Below are 19,919 nucleotides of genomic sequence, written 5' to 3' on the forward strand. Positions count from 1 at the left end.
TTATTTATGTATTTGTATGAATTTAGTATTTAAAAAGAGTTTGCATGTTGAGTCCATAGAGTTTGTAATTAAAGTATCGAACCCATTAGGCAAGTCTGTTTTAGTTGATAAAATTTGTAAGAATTGTCCTCTGATGATCTGGGGTTACTGTTTTCGGGTTGACTTGATGCTTCTACTGATTCTGGGTATGGACTAGCTGACTATGCACGATGTAGTTGTGAATTGTAGACAAAAGACTATTGAATTGAAATGTCAAAATGGTGAGGTTCTTCGGATTGAGTCTAATGATTCAAGTGAATTACCAGATGTGATATCATCTATTTTAGCTCAGAAATACTTGAAAAAGGGCTATGATGAATATCTTGCTTACGTATTGGATACGAAAGTGTCAGAATCAAAGATTGAATCTATACCTATTGTTTGTGAGTTTTCGGATGTATTTTCAGAAGAATTATCGGGTTTGCCTCTGATCAGAGAAGTTGAATTTGGAATAGAGTTAGTACCCGAAACAACACTGATATCAATAGCTCCATATAGAATGGCTTCAATAAAATTAAAAGAGTTGAAAGCTCAGTTGCAAGAATTGACAGACAGAGGTTTTGTACAACCGAGTTATTCTCCCTAGGGTGCACTAGTATTGTTCGTGAAAAAGAAAGATGGCACGATGCGAATGTGTAACGCCCTAATTTTTGGGAATTCTGTGAATGTTGGCAAAATTTAAAATTTCTGTGTTCTGTCTGTTTGGCATAGATTTAATTATGTTAGTGGGCCTCTAGAAGGCCCAAGCTTAAGTTAAAACTCGGTAACTTTAGTTAATTTTAGTTCCATAAGAAAAGGGGTTCTGGTTAACTGGGCTTTTAAGTATTAATTGGGTAAATAAAACACAAGGAAGCAAATGGCAGAGTGGCATGTGACGCCACTAGGAAAGCTATAACAGTGGCGTGTGGATGCTAGGGAGAACCAAGGTTCAAGTCACAATGGGAGCATATTAAGGGAATTATTTTTATGTTTAGAAAGGGTAGGTAATGGAACTCAAGTAAAAGACTGTCAGGAGGAGTTTGAGTTGCTCAGGGGATTGAGTAAGGAGGGGATAAGGGGAGAAAATCAAGGAATCTGAGAATGAAGTAGGAGTTGGCCGTATAGTGGACTCTGCAAGTGCACATTCGGCTAGGGCACCTTATGTTGGGAATTTCGGCATTTGGTCTAGGGCTGCCGAATTCTTTTGTATTTCGGGACTAGGTTATTTAGTTTGTTCTGCCGAAAATTAGGGTTCTTTTCTCTTCCCTTTTATTTTTGCTAAAAATCGAAGACTACACCTGTGCCGACTTCTCAACCACAAAACTGAATTCTCTGCTCATCTCTTCTTTTGCTCATCTTTTCTTTTTCTTTTAGCCAAACCTAGAAACCCCTCACTGTGTCGTTTTCTCCATAATCGAATACTACCTCTTTTCTCATCCTTCTCCTTCTTCTATCTTATCTTTTCCTCATAATCGAACTCATACCCTTCCTTCTCTATTGCATCCATTATTGTTACCATCTCCCATATTCTCCAAGAGCCGAATCTTGTGGTAGCCGAACTTCTCTTCTCTTACTTACTTATAAAAACTGAAATCTATAAACCTGCGATGGAGGAAGCCGAAACTTAGGTTGTTGGAATCTGTTTCTTCTCATGAGTATGGTAGATTGGGGTTAGGATCGTGGATAGGCGCACTCTTTTAAGCTGAACAACGATAGGTAAGTTGTTGAAGTAATTTGCGTTAACCTACAATGAAATTATCTTTTAAACCACTAAGTAAGTTATTCTAAATCAACAAATATAAAAATATTTTGAACGCTTCGATGTGGCATGTCGAATCTGGAAATAACGTTTGGGCCGGGTTTGGGGTGTTACATTTAGTAGTATCAGAGCCAAGTTGCAACAACTCGACTGTGGAATGGGTTTACAAAAACAAAGATTTTCGAAAACAAAAATTTTATAAAAAAACTCGATTTTTAAAATTTAGATCTTTAGTAGGTGGCATTCCGAATCTCTGGCCCAAGCCTGTAAGTATTACTCTGAACTTTTCTGAATATTTTCCTGAATTATCTGTCTGTACTGAAATCCTACTAGGATAGGATGATACTAAAGGCATAGGAAAATTTGATAAGAGACTGAAACTGTAGCTAGACTTCGATTCTGTGAAAACAAACTTTGAATTACTGTTTGATTCATAAAACATTTGTAATAAACACTGGAATATTGAATTAATGCATAAGAATTCGTAATCAGATAATACGATATGAGTACAAGAGCTGCTCGTGGAAGAGGCCGTGGACGGGGCCAAGAAAGTGCTCGAGCGAGATCTTCGTCTTCAGGACATATGCCAGTGGCGGATGCACTGGTACCACCGGTAACAGAGGTGGAGTCTCATGACCGAGGTGCCGGGGATGATGCCCTGTCACAGGCAATGCTTCGTGTTCTGGAAAGGGTTGCCGGGGTAAGTACGGGCAACAAAATTTGGGGATCTATTTCTGAACGACTTCGGGCTAACGGAGCGGAGATCTTTAAGGGCGTGCCTGCTGTAGCCCTGAATGTGGCGAAATATTGGTTAGAGGCCACAGAACGGATTATGGACGACTTGGACTGCTCGGTGGAGTAGAAACTGAAGGGAGCCGTATCGTTGCTGCGGGACAAGGCCTATCAATGGTGGCTCACTATGAGAGAAGGGACCCCAGCTGATAGGGTAACTTGGGAAGTGTTTAAGACGGCCTTTAAAGGGAAGTATGTTGGGACGAGTTATGTGGATGCCATGCCTGTAGAAAGGAATTCTTGAATCTGGTGGAATGAGGTAAAACAGTTGCTGAGTACGAGGCCAAGTTTCTGAGGCTGAGCTGGTATGCTGTGGGCATAGTCGCTACGAAATATGAGCAAAGTGTGCGCTTCGAGGATGGTCTTAGAGATGACGTTAGGGTGTTGATTGCTCCGCAGAGGGAGTGGGACTTTGCGGTATTGGTGGAGAAGGCAAAGATAGCTGAGGAGGTTAAGCATGCTGAAAAATAGAATCGGAAGAGGGATCGAAACCATTTTCGGAGGGATTCAGGACCCTCAGGTGGTGCTAATAGGAATGTTAAGAGAGCAAGAGCGGAAAAACTAGTTCGAGCAGTGCCGATGAATGTTGTTAGACCGCCAATCTGTGGAGACTGTGGTAAGGTACATTTGGGCGAGTGTAGGAAACATTCCAGTGCTTGTTTCCGATGCGGATCTATGGAGCAGAAAGTTAAAGACTGTCCTCAGAGAGCTGATCAAGCTCAAGTTGCTGTGCAGAGGGTTGCTCAACCCATGAGAGGTGGACCACAACCACTGAGAGGACGTGGACAAGGTAGGGGAAGAAATGGAAGTGGTCGAGGTCGAGGGGCACCTGGCAGGGGTGCTGAAAATACTGAAGCTCGACAACCAGCGTTGGTGTATGTAGCTCGTCATCGAGAGGAGGGCGACGCACCTGACGTCATAACTGGTACATTTTTGGTTTCTAGCATGCCGTATACTACTTTGGTGGATATTGGGTCTAATCATTCCTATGTTGCATGTGCCATATTTGGGTCGTTGGGTGTGCACTCTGAGAAGATTGTGAGTGGGGTATCTATCCTAAGTCCTTTGGGTCACTCGGTTAGGGTAGACAAACTGTATAGGGATGTACCCTTAGAAACTCAAGGTAGGACTTTCCCTGGAGATCTGATGGAGTTACCGTTTGGAGAGTTCGATCTCATTCTTTGAATGGATTGGTTTGTTAAGCATAAGGCGACTTTGGATTGTGCTGCTAAACGAATGGTGTTAAGGACCACAAAGGACGAGGAGGTTATGGTGATAGGTGAGCGAAGGGATTATTTTTCCAATGTGGTGTCGGCATTAAGAGCCGAAAAGTGGATTCGGAAAGGTTGTGAGTCCTATTTGGCATTTGTAAGTCAGTTAGAAGAGGAGGGACTGACAGTGGATAAGGTTAAGACCGTACAAGAGTTCCAAGATGTTTTTCCGAAGGAGCTTCCAAGATTGCCTCCGAACGGAGAAGTTGAGTTTGGAATTGACATGTTGCCTGGAACGGCGCCCGTGTCCATCGCACCGTATAGGATGGCACCGAAGGAGTTAGTGGAGTTAAAGGCAGAAATTCAAGAGTTGTTGGATAGGGGCTTCATTAGGCCAGGTGTGTGTCCATAAGGAGCACCGGTGCTATTCGTGAAAAAAAGGATGGTACGATACGTATGTGCATTAATTATCGCCAGTTGAACAAACTGACGATTAAGAATAAGTATCCACTGCCAAGGATTGATGATCTGTTTGACCAGCTTAGAGGAGCTTCTGTATTTTCGAAGATCGACCTTCGATCTGGATATCATCAGTTAAGGGTCAAGGAGACATATATCCATAAGACGACATTCAGGACTCGGTATGGTCATTACGAGTTTCTGGTTATGCCATTTGGAATGACTAACGCTCCTGCAGCGTTTATGGATCTGATGAATCGTGTGTTCCAACCATTTTTGGATCAGTTCGTAGTAGTCTTTATTGACGATATCCTAGTATGTTCTGAAACGGAAGCGAAGCATGATGAGCATCTCCATATAGTGCTGCAAGTATTAAGGGAGAAGGAACTTTATGCGAAGTTCAGCAAGTGTGAATTTTGGTTGAGAGAGGTAACCTTCTTAGGTCATGTGGTCTCTGCTAAGGGGATTAAGGTGGACCCTCAGAAAATTGAAGCGATTTTGGAGTGGAAGCCGCCTAGGTCAGTGTCAAAAATACGAAGTTTCCTAGGATTGGCAGGGTACTACAGAAGGTTTGTGGAAGGTTTTTCTGTGATGGCAGCACCTCTGACAAAACTCATAAGAAAAAGAGTACCGTTTGTATTGACTGAGAAGCAGCAGGAAGCTTTTGAGAAGTTGAAGAAAGTTCTGACTGAAGCGCCTGTGTTAATTCAGCCGGAGTCTGGGAAGGATTTTACAGTGTATAGTGACGCATCACATGTAGGATTGGGCTGCGTGTTAATGCAAGAGGGTAAGGTGGTTGCATATGCATCACAACAGCTTAAGCCTCACGAGGGGAACTATCCTACTCATGATTTGGAGTTGGCGGCAATGATATTTGCACTTAAGATTTGGAGACATTACTTGTACGGAGAGAGGTGTATTATATTCACAGACCATAAGAGTCTTAAGTATTTGTTGACTCAGAAGGAGTTGAACCTTAGGCAAAGGAGATGGATTGAGTTGCTTAAGGATTATGACTGTTCGATCGAGTATCACCTAGGCAAGGCTAATATGGTAGCCGAAGCTCTAAGTCGTAGAACTGTATCTGCTCTGAGAGCAATGTTTGCTCGTCTGAGTCTGTGTGATGATGGAAGTCTGTTGGCTGAGTTGTAAGTGAGGCCAACCTGGGTGGATCAGATTAAGGAAAAACAATTGAACGATGAGTCTTTGGTCGCTCGTTTTCAACAAGTTAAGGAAGGGGAAACTTCTGAGTTTGGGTTAAATGGCGATAGAGTTCTGTGCTTCCGAGGAAGAATTTATGTTCCGAAGGACTCTGATTTAAGGCAGACAATATTGAAGGAAGCTCATGGGGGACTTTGTGCCATAAATCCTGGAGGGAACAAGTTATATCATGACTTGCGAGAATTGTACTGGTGGCCTGGACTTAAACGAGAAGTAACGGAGTTTGTAGGGAAATGTCTGACATACCAGCAAGTGAAAGCTGAGCACCAATTACATTCTGGACTGTTGCAGCCAGTGAAGATACTAATTTGGAAGTGGGAGAGGGTAACCATGGACTTTGTAAGTGGGCTGCCTTTGACACCATCGAAGAAAGACTCGGTGTGGGTGATTGTGGATAGGTTGACCAAATCAGCCCATTTCATACCGGTACATACTGACTTTTCACTTCAAAAGTTAGCCAAGTTGTATGTGGCGGAGATTGTGCGACTTCATGGAGTCCCAGTTTCGATTATCTATGACAGGGACCCTAGATTCACATCTCAATTTTGGCAAAAGTTGCATGAGGTGTTGGGGACGCGATTGAACTTTAGTACGACTTTCCATCCCCAAATTGATGGTCAGCCGGAAAGGGTTATTCAGATTCTAGAGGACATGTTGAGGGGATGCGTGATTAACGTTCGAGGTAGTTGGAAGGATTACTTACCGTTGGCAGAATTTGCATACAATAACAGTTACCAGGCGAGTATTCGAATGGCACCGTACGAAGCACTGTATGGACGAAGGTGTCGTACACCTAGTTGTTGGACTGAGCTAGGAGAGCGACAAGTTCTTGGACCAGAGTTGGTAGCTGATACTGAGGATAAGGTCAGAATAATTAAGGATCGGCTAAAAGAAGCATATGATAGGAAAAAGTCGTATGCAGATTTGAAGCGTAAGGAGATTGAGTACTCAGTAGGTGATATGGTCTTTTTAAAGGTTTCTCCTTGGAAGAAGATATTAAGGTTTGGTAAGAAGGGCAAGTTGAGTCCGCGGTTCATTGGGCCTTATTGGGTTTTGAAGCGAGTAGGCCCAGTAGCTTATCAATTGGAATTGCTTCCAAAGTTAGACAGGATTCACAATGTTTTTCACATCTCCATGTTAAGGCATTATCGTTCTGACCCTGCTCATGTCGTGCCAGTTACAGAAGTTGAAGTTCAGACTGATTTGACCTTTGAGGAGGAGCCTGTGCAAATATTGGCTTGAGATGTTAAGGTTCTTAGAAGGAAATCTGTCCCATTAGTGAAAGTGCTTTGGCGTAATCATGGCAGAGAGGAAGCTATTTGGGAGCCAGAAGAGGCGATGCAACAGCATTACCCTTATATGTTTAGATCAGGTAAATTTCGAGGACGAAATTTCTTTAAGGAAGGTAGAGTTGTAACGCCCCAATTTTTGGGAATTCTGTGAATGTTGGCAAAATTTAAAATTTCTATGTTCTGTCTGTTTAGCGTAGGTTTAATTATGTTAGTGGGCCTCTAGAAGGCCCAAGCTTAAGTTAAAACTTGGTAACTTTAGTTAATTTTGGTTCCATAAGAAAAGGGGGTTTTGGTTAACTGGGCTTTTAAGTATTAATTGGGTAAAATAAAACACAAGGAAGCAGGTGGCAAAGTGGCATGTGATGCCACTGGGAAGGCTATAAAAGTGGCGTGTGGATGCTAGGGAGAACCAAGGTTCAAGCCACAATGGGAGCATATTAAGGGAATTATTTTTATGTTTAGAAAGGGTAGGTAATGGAAATCAAGTAAAAGACTTTCAAGAGGAGTTTAAGTTGCTCAGGGGATTGAGTAAGGAGGGGATAAGAGGAGAAAATCAAGGAATCTGAGTAAGAAGTAGGAGTTGGCCGTATAGGGGACTCTGCAAGTGCACATTTAGCTAGGGCACCTTATGTTGGGAATTTCGGCATTTGGTCTAGGGCTGCCGAATTCTTTTGTATTTCGAGACTAGGTTATTTAGTTTGTTTTGCCGAAAATTAGGGTTATCTTCTCTTCCCTTTTATTTTTGCTAAAAATCGAAGACTACACCTGTGCCGACTTCTCAACCACAAAACTAAATTCTCTGCTCATCTCTTCTTCTGCTTATCTTTTCTTTTTCTTTTAGCCGAACCTAGAAACCCCTCACTGTGCCGTTTTCTCCATAGCCGAATACTACCTCTTTTCTCATCCTTCTCCTTCTTCTATCTTCTCTTTTCCTCATAATCGAACTCATACCCTTCCTTCTCTGTCGCATCCATTATTGTTACCATCTCCCATATTCTCCAAGAGCCAAATCTTGTGGTAGTCGAACTTTTCTTCTCTTACTTATAAAAAACGAAATCTATAAACCTGTGGTGGAGGAAGCCGAAACTTGGGTTGTTGGAATCTGTTTCTTCTCACGAGTACGGTAGATCGGGGTTAGGATCATGGATAGGCGTACTCTTTTAAGCCAAACAACGATAGGTAAGTTGTTGAAGTAATTTGCCTTAATCATACATGTTTTAAGAAAAAGCTGTAACCCTTAAGGGGGGTGGCTAACGTTTGGACTAAGTGCTTTATGCCTCTTTCTTTTTGAATGTGTAAGCATTAGTGTGGACAAGAGAGCGTGCAGCGAAGGACTTGAAGACTATCCGGTTGGATCCTTGGATCTAATCCATATTTCGGCAAGAAGGTAAGAGCAATAGGGTTTTAGGCTTGGTTGGCTGAATATGGTAAGGGGTTAATGCATAGTCATTTTTGATAGTTAGATTCACGTAATAGTAATCCAATTGTAGGCAGTTCGTGTGTAGATCTTGTTAGCATATCATCGCAAATAGGTGTGTAACTGATACCCTCTTATAGACTATATCGGCAAAAGCCAAAAAGCTGGTATTTTGAGAACTTGTGAGTGTGCGAATGCTCGTGAGATTAATAGGTTGATGTATATGGTAAATTAAAGTGATAATATTGCAAAGTGCACGATTCCGTGCATTTCGATGTTTTTGGGCTTAATGGGCCAAAATCGGGATAGTGGGCCAACGGGCCCAATTTGTTAAGAAAATGCGGTAAGTGTTTCTGGTCGTACATAAATGGCTATGTTATGATGAATACTTTAAGAATAGTTAAATTACTTGAATACCCCTATGTATGGAAAAATTACTGTTACACCCCTAGGTTCAAAATTACCATTATATCCCTCGGGTTACTTTTGACTGAAAAGCATGATGATTTGATTCCGCTTAATTATTTTTTGATGGTTTTAATAAGTTTTATTAAGGTAGGTATTACTTATATTTAACTGTTGAAATTGGATAGCTTTAGGGCGCGTTTTAAAAAAAAACAGTAATTGATTTCAAAATAACACGACAACAAGTAAAGCTTTCGCAATGAAAATATTTTCCAAAATTAATCACTTTTCCAAAAAAAGACTTAATCAAATTGGTTTCCTGGAAATATACATGACGTTAAGGTGTGGCAATGGCGGTGTGCATGTCTAGGATTGGATCTGAAGGGAGCTTGGTACTTAAGCAGTCTGATGGAGTCACCTCATCTTTCCCGGTTTCCTACTTGGTGCACAGCTTCCATTCACTTTAACCTACAATGAAATTATCTTTTAAACCACTAAGTAAGTTCTTCTAAATCAACAAATATAAAAATGTTTTGAACGCTTTGATATGGCATGTCAGATCCGACCATAATGTCTGGGCCGGGTTTGGGGTGTTACAGAATGTTTGTCGATTATAGACAATTGAATAAAGTGACTACAAAGAACAAATACCCTTTACCGCGGATTGACGATTTATTTGATCAGTTTAAAGGGGTAGCAGTATTTTCAAAGATTGATTTGAGATCAGGTTATTATTAGTTGCGAGTTAAAGAGTCGGATGTATCGAAAACTGCGTTCAGAATAAGGTATGGACATTATGAATTCCTTGTCATGACTTTCAGTTTAACTAATGCTCCTGCCATTTTTAAGGACTTGACGAATCGAATATCCAGACCGTATTTAGACATATTTTTTATTGTATTTATTGATGATATTTTGATCTATTCAGGAGATGAATCTAAGCATACCGAGCACTTGAGAATTGTGTTACAAGCTCTATGTGATAAAGAATTATTTACAAAGTTCAGTACATGTGAGTTTTGGCTCAAAGAGGTTGGATTTTTGGGTCACATTGTTTCAGTCGATGGTATTACAGTTGATCCGAGCAAGATTTTTGCTATTGTTGATTTGAGATCTCTTAGAAATGTATCTGAAGTTCATAGTTTTCTAGGCTTAGCAGGCTATTATCGAAGATTCGTGAAAGGATTCTCAATGGTTGCAACACCGTTGACACGACTGCTACAAAAAGATGTAAAGTTTGAATAGTCAGAAAAATGTCAGTAGAGTTTCAAACAGTTGAAAGCACTGTTAACAGAAGCACCAGTTTTGGTTCAACCTAAATTGGGTAAAGAGTTCGTGATCTATATTGATGCATTGTTAAACGGATTGGGATTTGTTTTAATGCAAGAAGGAAAGGTTATAGCTTATGTTTCTCAATAGTTGAAACCATACGAAAAGAACTATCCAACGCATGATTTAGAGTCGATTGCAATTGTGTTCGCATTGAAGATTTGGAAACACTACTTATACGGTGAAAAATGTCACATTTATACGAATCATTAAAACTTAAAATATCTGATGTCACAAAAGGATTTGAATTTGCGACAATGAAAATGACTTGAGTTATTGAAAGATTATGACTTTGTGATTAATTATCACCCGGGAAAACCTAATATTGTTGCTGATTCCTTGAGCCGAAAATCTTTGTTTGCATTATGAGAAATGAAAACCCAATTAAAGATATGTGATGATGGGTCTATTTTAGCTGAATTAAGAGCTAAACCTGTACTTCTTCAACAAATTTGTGAAGCTCAGAAAGATGATTGTGAACAACAAGCTAAACGAATTCAATGTGAGTCTAATTTTGATTCAGAATTTCATATTGGAACTGATGACTGTTGAATGTTCCGAAATAGAATTTGTGTACTAAAAAATGTAGAGCTTATTCAGAAAATCCTGCATGAAGCACAGAGTAGTTGTTTTTCTGTTCATCTGGGTAGTACCAAGATGTATAACGATTTGAAACAACTGTACTAGTGGTCGGGTATGAAATGGGATATATCAGAGTTTGTATCGAAATCACTGATTTTTCAACAAGTAAGTGCTGAAAATCAAGTACCATCGGGTTTACTACAACATGTAATGATTCCTGGGTGGAAATGGGATAGAGTTTCAATAGATTTTGTGTCAGGATTGCCTCAAACTCTAAAAAAGAAAAATACTATTTGGGTTGTCGTTGATCGACTAACGAAATCTTCCCATTTCATATCGGTATGTATAGATTACTCATTTGATAGATTGGCGAAATTGTACATTTTTTAGATTGTTCAGTTACAAGGAGTGCCATTATATATTATTTCTGATAGAGATCCAAGATTTACGTCGCGAGTCTAGCAGAAACTGCAAGAGGCTCTGGGAACAAAATTCAATTTCGATACTACTTTTTATCCTCAGACTGATGGTCAGACTGAGAGAGTTATTTAGATTTTTGAAGACATGTTGAGATATTGTATTTTAGAGTTTGAGAGCAGTTGGGAAAAAAAATTTACCGTTAATTGAATTTGTGTACAACAATAGTTTCCAAACGAGCATAAAGAGGGCACCGTACGAAGCTTTATATGGTTGCAAATGTCGAACTCTGCAATACTGAACTAAATTGAGTGAGAAAAAGATTTACGGGGTTGAATTAATCAGAGAAATTGAAAAAAAGTGAAAACAATTCGATATAGTTTAAAAGGAGCTTCAAATCGACAGAAATCCTATGCAGATTTAAAACGTAAAGAAATTGAATTTCAAGTCAGGGATTGAGTATTTTTAAAGTGTCACCGTGGAAAAAGGTTCTTTGATTCAGCCGTAAAGGAAAGTTAAGTTCGCGATTAATCGGGCCGGATGAGATCGTTGAAGGAATAGGCCTGTAGCATACTTGAAAAGATCCATAATGTTTTTCACATTTGTATGTTACGTTGTTACAAATCCGATCCATCACATGTGATCTCTCCGATAACTGTTGAAATACAAGCTGATTTGACGTATAATGAAGAACCGATCAGAATTCTGGCTTGTGAGATCAAAGAGTTGAGAAATAAACGTATAGCTCTAGTGAATGTTCTTTGGCATAAACACGAAATTGAGGAAACTACGTGGGAGGCCAAAGAAGCTATGTGAAAACAGTACCCTAACCTTTTTATCGGTAAGATTTTCGGGGACGAAAATCCCTAAGGGGGAGAGTTGTAACAGCACGTTTTTAGGTCAAATCAGAATAGTAGTTTTGGGACCACAAATCCAAATTCAAAACATTTATTTTATTATTTTAATAAGGTTTACAGCATGATAGATTAATTATGTGAAAGTTTCGTAAAGAAATTTTACTATTTAAATGCTTAACTCGGTAAAAAGGACTAAATCGCATAAAGCGTAAAACTTGAGTTCTAATAAGTTAAAGGTGCTTAATAGCTATAGAACCTTAGAGTAAGGTCCTTAAGAGTTAATTGTACCATTGATAATACTAGTGGAAAAATATGGACAACCATTATTGAATTTAAATGTTTTATTACTAAGGTTATTATGGTAATTTATGTATTAAGTTAATAATAATAATAATAAAACAAAACCAAAATTTCGTTATTTTCATTCATCCTTTGCCGAAATTGAAGAGAAGAGAAAGCTATTATAGGGTTTTAACATTTGACACATTCATGGTTAAATAGATCAAGATAAGTTGAGATCGAGTTTAGATCAAGGAAAACGAAAAGTGGACGAATTGTTGATAGTTTTATTCTAGGTTACGAGGTAAGTTCGAATAATTAGAATCTAACTTTTATATACTTGTAATTATTGAAATGAATGTGTATAATGTAAATATTTAAAGTATAAATTCCTTATTGATATAATGTATTAGTTATTGAGCCCTGTTTGAACCGTATGAATTCATTGGATACGAGTAACATGTTATTGGGATTACCATTTCGGTCAAGCTCTTGCATTTGTTGCGGACTCACCACAGCTTGTAAGAGCTTGCCGATATATCAGCTCGTAAGAGCTTATTGTTTTTAGCTTATTGGAGCTTACTGTTTCAGTTCGTATGAGCTTACTGTTCAACTCAATAGAGCGTACTGTTCAGCTCGATAGAGCTTACCATTTCAGCTCAATAGAGCTTACTACATCAGCTTAGGAGGAGCTTACCGATCATGGCTCGAAAGAGCATATATGATAATGAATTGACAGATTACTGACATTGTTCACTCGATTATCCTTTGAAGTTCTAATAGGTTCAACGAGCTTAAATAATGTTATATGGATAAGTTACGGTTTATAAATGTTACTAATGTTATACATGATATATGAATTTGGAATGATGATAAGCATTGTATTAATGGATGGTTTCATGTATTCTTACAATGACTAACATGTAATGAATACTTGTGCTTAGGTGTTGGTTAATTAAATTGGTTGCATTTTTGTATTGCTTTGATTATGCATAATGGTAAGTTTAATTCTAAATTATACGGGCTTATTAAGCTATAATGCTTACTCTGCTTCTTTTTCTATGTTTTATAAAGGTTGGTTAGCTCGCTCGTTCCGGACAAGTCGGAGTTGCACATCACACTATCCAATTTTTGATTGGTACTTTTGAACTTGTGAATTTGTAAATATGGCATGTATAGGCTAGTTTAATGGATGATAGTTATGCTATTTGATATCTTGATTTTGGCATATTTTTGTATATATGTTAAGCCATGTGATTTGGCTTATTTTGATGTTATATTTTGGTTGAATAAAAATGTTCAATTATGGTATGTTTTAACAAGGAAAGATGGAATGAAATTATGCAAATGAAGTCTTGATATATAGGTGTTAGATGAATGGATTATACATGTGGTTAAATAGGTATTTGGAGATGTAAATGGTAAGTTTTGATATGGCTTATAATGTGTATCGAAACGGTTATTTTGGTTGCCAATTGAGTTGCATAAATATGGTCAATTATGTTTGTAAATACTTGTGTTTATAGGGTGGCAAAATGGCTTTTCAAATGGCCTATTTTTGTCTACATGGGCAGAGACGTGGACGTGTGTCTCAGCCATGTACGACACACGGTTACGTTACATGGCCGAGTGTCCCCTGGGGTACCCTGCGAATTAAGTCAGTATACCCTACAGGTTTCACACGGCTTAGACACACGGGCGTGTCTATTGGCTGTGTGTGTCACACGGACTCACACAAGGGCATGTGACTGACCGTGTGACATAAATCAGTATACCCCCTAAATGGCACATGATCTAGAACATGGACATGTGTGGCTATCTCAAAGGGCACACGGGCTAGACACAAGGGCGTGTGGTTGGCCGTGTGATCCAAGTCAGTATCCTCTGTAGTTTTCACATGGCCTGGCACACGGGCGTGTCCATGGCCGTGTGACTCAAGTCAGTATGTATGCCCTATTTTCATACAGTCTAAGACACGAACGTGTCTACTAGTCGTGTGAGGCACACGGCCTGTTCAAACGGGTGTGTGATACTTGAAATGTTTATATGTTACGATTTGGTCCTGAATGCATGATTAAAGCTTGATATGCTTGTTTTAAGTACATAGTGAATGTGAATGAATGATATTGACTGAAAATAGACGTTATCAGATATATGATTGTCCTGAACTGAGTTACAAGTCTAGTAATGCCTCTTAACCTATTCGGGTGATGGTTACGGGTTAGGAGTGTTACAGACAGATCCTGATTCATACACCTTTAGTGTACTACATACGTATCCATCCATATTTTGAATAAATTCAATGGGTGACAATTCTAGATATGAAAAGATATGAATGATAAACTGAGTTATTACATGTATCCGTCTGAAATACAAGAAAATGATGTTATATGACAAATGATATATGAAAACATGAGATGATGATATTTGTGCATGGAGTCTATTTGATGAATATATGTTCATTTTTAATTATGGACTTGTACACCTTGAATGTACTAATCATGACCTTGATATTTCAAGTAATATGAGTAAAGTTCCAATACGAAAAGACTTGAACTTGAAATGAATTATTAAGAAGTTATACTTGTAATAATGAGATGAATTATGCATGTTGAATGAATGCATGTTGTGGAAAACATATGTGCTTGGAAACTTGATTTTGTGAGCCCATATATGTTTTGATGATATTATAGAATATATGACTAACAAGGGCAATGAGAATTTGTGTAGGGCTTGAGGTCAAATTGATTGATTATGCCTTACATAGTTACCTCAAAATAGAATGAATGGTAAGTTAAGTACCATGTTATACGAACTTACTAAGCATGTTATACTTACTTAGTTTTATTTCCCTATTTTAGAGTAAATCGAAAGCTCGTTGGATTGGAAACTCAGTGGAGATCACTCACACTATCCTTGGCCCATGTCAGTACAATATGGTAAAGCAATTATGGTTATAATGGCATGTATAGGTTGTATGGCTATATTGGCATGTAAAAATAAATGATGCTTGTAATCTAGCCATTAAAATGACTAGTAATGAGTTGTTTTGATATACTTGTAATGTTAAACTATGGTAGCTACATATATGTTAATTAGTTGTTCAAAATATGTTTAACACATGGATTGAACCAAGGTAAGACTGTAGACATGTATGCATGAAATGATATGCCATGATGAATGATGGAATTTGCTTGATTTGAATGCTTGAAATGACTGGTATTTGGATGTGTAATTCAAGTATAGGTCATGCGGGTGATTTTGGGTGAGAAATGAAGCTACGAATAACTATATTTTTTCGACACGGGTGTGTGTCTAGACCGTGTGTGACACACGGCCGGGTACATGGCATGTAGTTAGGCCATGTATCCCCTGCACATTAATTTTAAGGAACAGATTACTCAGAATTGAGCACATGGGCAGAGACACGGGTGTGTGTCTCAGCCATGTGCGCTACACGGCCTAGAACACGGGTATGTGTCTTGGCCGTGTAAAATATGCACCTAATTTCTTATTGAATTAACTAACCACACGGCCTAGCACACGGGCATGTGGCATGGTCGTGTACCCAAGTCAGAGAGTTACACAGGGTCGAACACGGCCTCCAGCATGGGCGTGTTCTAGGGTCACACGGGCGTGTCCCTTGGACCACACGGGCATGTCCCATGGACCACACAGGCGTGTCTCATGGACCACACAGGCGTGTCCCTTGGACTACACAGGCGTGTGAGCCCTGCACCTTGGAAAAATTTTGAAATGTTGCAAAAAATTCTTAGAGGTTCCGATTAAGTTCCGACTCGATTCTAATGCTCGTATTGGACCTCGAGGGTCATTTAAGGGACATTATGAATGATTTCAGAATTTGAATAGTAACTTGCATGATTTATCTGTAAATATTCTGACAGTTCTAGTAATGCTCTGAAACCCTGTTCGGACAATAGATTCGGGTTAGGGGTGTTACAATAGGTAACCCACAGAGTTAGATGGCTCAGCCTGTCAGGAGCTCGATTATCTTACTTTATTAGATATTTACTATTTGTTTAAATTTGAATTAACATATGTTTTATTTTGGATTTATGTTTGTAAGCTAGTATTTCTATGTTGGTTTGTCTGGTTTGGTGTTTTCTAAATGACAAACTTTAAATTACTTTAATATTGGTTTTTCTTAAATATTTTAATGTAACCTCCAGACTTGGTATTAACATCTAAGCTGGGTATGAGGTGTTACATACAAGATATACATTATTCGAAGAGGCTCCAATTTAAATTTCATGATTTTTGGAAATTAGGAACACCTCGAATGAAGTTTGTTAAGTTGTTTCATAATTTTTTTGGGGTTTCAGGTTTAGTGATTTTCATTGACTCTTAACCTTAGGTTTTCATTGGTTTTTTTTCCTATACACATTCTAATGCTTTATTGTTTCTTGTGTTATTAGGTTAAAGCACGTTACACGTTTTTTCTTCCATGTAACACAATTCTTTAGTGTATAGTCGATTTTATACTCCTATTGCTACTATGTTTGCTTTGTTAGTTTGATTCTAATACATTCTGATTAATTGATATAAAAACTTTTGAAAGACTTACAAGATTAATTCTTATCTTATTGAGAATTTAATTTTATTTTTGAGTGCATAAGGTGAGGTTTGCTTAATTTTTCTTTTGAGCTATGTTTTTTCCAGGTTTTCATAATGAATCATGACCCTCGTAATTGTAAAAAACATGATGAGCCACCATCCGATGACAAAGAACAAGTTGTTATGTTTAAGGATATTGTGGGGATGTTAAATTATCGACATCAACAATTGAACGGGTTATGTGATACAGTTGAGGAAAATTTGACTAAGCTTCGAACGAAACAAAAAAAGGGAGCATTACTCAGCTTGCAAATCAAATTCAAATGTTGACTCTAGTTGTTATTCATTTAGAGAGTTCTTTGAACTGATGGTTTCGTGGTCTTAATAGTGATAATGATGGGGATAATGAACAACCTCGTATTTGTTCTAATACTGGTAGACGAGCATATCATCATGCTAATGAAACTTTGGGTACTCATGATCGTGGCAAGCTTTCTTTGGTTAAACTAAAGTTCTCAATTCCATAATTTCATGGAAAGAATGATCTTGAAGCATATTGTGAGTGAGAATAAAAATTTGAACTTATGTTCCATTACTATAAATGCCCGGAAAAGGAAAAAGTCTCATTGGTGACCCGTGGATTTTTGAATTATGCATTGAATTGGTGGATTCAACTTGGAATTAATCGCCAACAAAACTACTGAAGGGTAATTGAAACATGGGACAAGCTGAAGCAAGTGATGCGAAAGCGTTACATTTCTTCTCATTAACACAAAGAGGTTAAAACGAAATGTCAACGCCATGTTCAAGTTTACCGATTAGTTGATGAGTACTTCACAAAGAGATGGCCAAATGAAAGGAGGAGTACAACTGATCTCTCACATGTTGTGAAATGTTATTGGTGTTGTTTAAAAGATCATGAGAGTTTCCAATGCCAATTAAATATCCAACTAGAGAAGAAAGTAAATATGACTTTACGCCTTTTGTTGACTCTTACTCTAGTGGAAAAGAGATTTGTGATGGCGAAGTTTGTGAATCAGAAAAATGATGATCATGATGTGGTACACCATGGCAAATTGAACCATTACTTCCTTGTGTTTAAAGGAAAAAAATACTGTTTAGCCCATTTGGAGCGTAAATATGTGTATAAAGTCTAATTGAAAATGATGAAATTTTGTGATAGGGTTAGGGGGAAAGAAAAAATTTAAAAGACTGAGTGAAAAAAGACCTTGAGTGATAAAAGTCTACTTGATGGTCCACTTTTGGTGAGTGAAAATACATATGAGATAAAATTGGAGATTTCTCAAGTGGGAAAAGAAAATAAAAAACAAGAAAATATTCGTGCAAAAGTGAGGAATGATTATGCTTTAATTAACTATAACTCAAATTTGTTTAGTGGTGTTTCTTTGTTACAGGATTTCAAGGATCCATTGATGGACTTCTAATTACATTACTCTACCATCGATAGACAATTTTACTTGCGGGAGAGATATAAGTTGAATATTGATAATTCTCCACAAGTTCTATAAGGTAAGAAATGTAAGGAAACATTAGAAATTGAATTAATAAAGCAGTTATTGCATGTGTTTGATAAGTATGCTAATGATTTTAAATTTCCTAACGACATGTTTTCTTGTTTGTCAAGTTTCAATAAACCTTTGTTTGTTTCAATTAATTTTATGGGTTTATCTAGATTTTTAAAGTTTAAAAATAGTAATTCTGTTGCACTAAATAGGTTTATTAAAACATTTTATATATTTTCTCTTGCAAAGAAATTTTCTATATTGACCTTTAATGATGAATTTTACATAATAATATTAAACTTCTTGATTTTTATAATTATGTGAAATTCTTGACTCATCGTTGGAAATTATTGTGGATGACCATGCATATACAAAGAAAGCTACAAGTTATTTTTTACTTGAACACTCATGTGTCTAATATTTCTTTGTTTAGTGTTGATGGTTTGTTTTTGAAAGAGAGATACTTGATCCATGCTGATTTGGGAGTTCAAAATCATATATTTGATCCTAGAAATAGTTTTGGAGCAAAAAAAGGCTTAGGTAATTTTTTTTTCATTTTATTGTTATTAATTCTAATATCTTTTATTTTTATGCAGCTAAAGATTCGATGATGAATCTTCTTGAGGAAGGGGGAATGTGTAATATCCTGATTTTGGGCCTAGTCGGAATAGTGGTTTCGAGACCACAAATCTGAGATAGAAAGAATTTTTTTTATAATTATTTTGAGGTCTATGATATGATTGCATGATTGTGTGAAAATTTTGTGAAGAAATTTTATGCATAAAGTGCTTAAATTGAAATTAGGGACTAAATCGAATAATTTGTAAAACTTGCATTCTAGAAGTTTCTAGTATGAAATTGTTTTGAATATTAATTAGGAGGCCTTAAATAGAAATTTTACCAATTTCTAAGTCTATGGACAAAAATTGGACATGGATGGAATTTTTGGAAAGTTTAGTAGTAAGGGCATTTTGGTCATTTAGGGGTAAAATGAATTAAAATACAAAATTAAAAGCCAATTTTGCTCATCTTCAACCCCATGGCCGAATATAGCAAGGAGAAACCATGGCTATGGTTTTTCAAGCTTCCAAGCTCGATTGTAAGTCCGTTCTAGCCTCGTTTTTAATGATTTTTACGTTTTTGGAGTCCCGGTAGCTCGATTAAGCTTATGCTAGCAATAATTCAACCTAGGGTTCATATTTGGAAAAATACCCATAGGTGAAATTTTTGTATTTTGGTGTTTTATGATAGAATATGAGGTTTTAAATTATGATAGACAACTTGTGCTACTCGGTTTTAAGCGAAAACTAGCAAAAGGGCTTAATCGGTAAAAATACCTAATAGTCATAAGTACATGTTAGAGTGAGAATTTGATGTTTCCATAGAAGGGAAAAATGATCAGCATGTCATAAAACATAAGAAAATAGGCTGAAGTTTAATTTACGAGCTTTGGGGCAAAAGTGTAAATATGCAAAGTTTAGGGGCAAAACTGTAATTTTGCCAAAATATGATTTTGGGTCAATTTGAATAATGTGAGTCCTAATTAGACTATATTTTAAATGATAGAGCAAGGAAAACTGAAATTCAGGCTAAATGGAAAAATACCAAGTTGTGGACGAAATGGTAAAAGTAGCCATTTTCGTATACGAGGTAAGTTCATGTGTAAATAATGTAGCATAAATGTTATTTTTAAGTTATTAATGTTAATTATATGATATGCTGATTTTTAATCGTGAATATTTGCTTGTGTTAATATTGATTATGCAAATTATGTTTACATTGA

This window comes from Gossypium hirsutum, chromosome A11, assembly GCF_007990345.1.
Source record: "Gossypium hirsutum isolate 1008001.06 chromosome A11, Gossypium_hirsutum_v2.1, whole genome shotgun sequence".
NCBI classification, from domain to species: domain Eukaryota; kingdom Viridiplantae; phylum Streptophyta; class Magnoliopsida; order Malvales; family Malvaceae; genus Gossypium; species Gossypium hirsutum.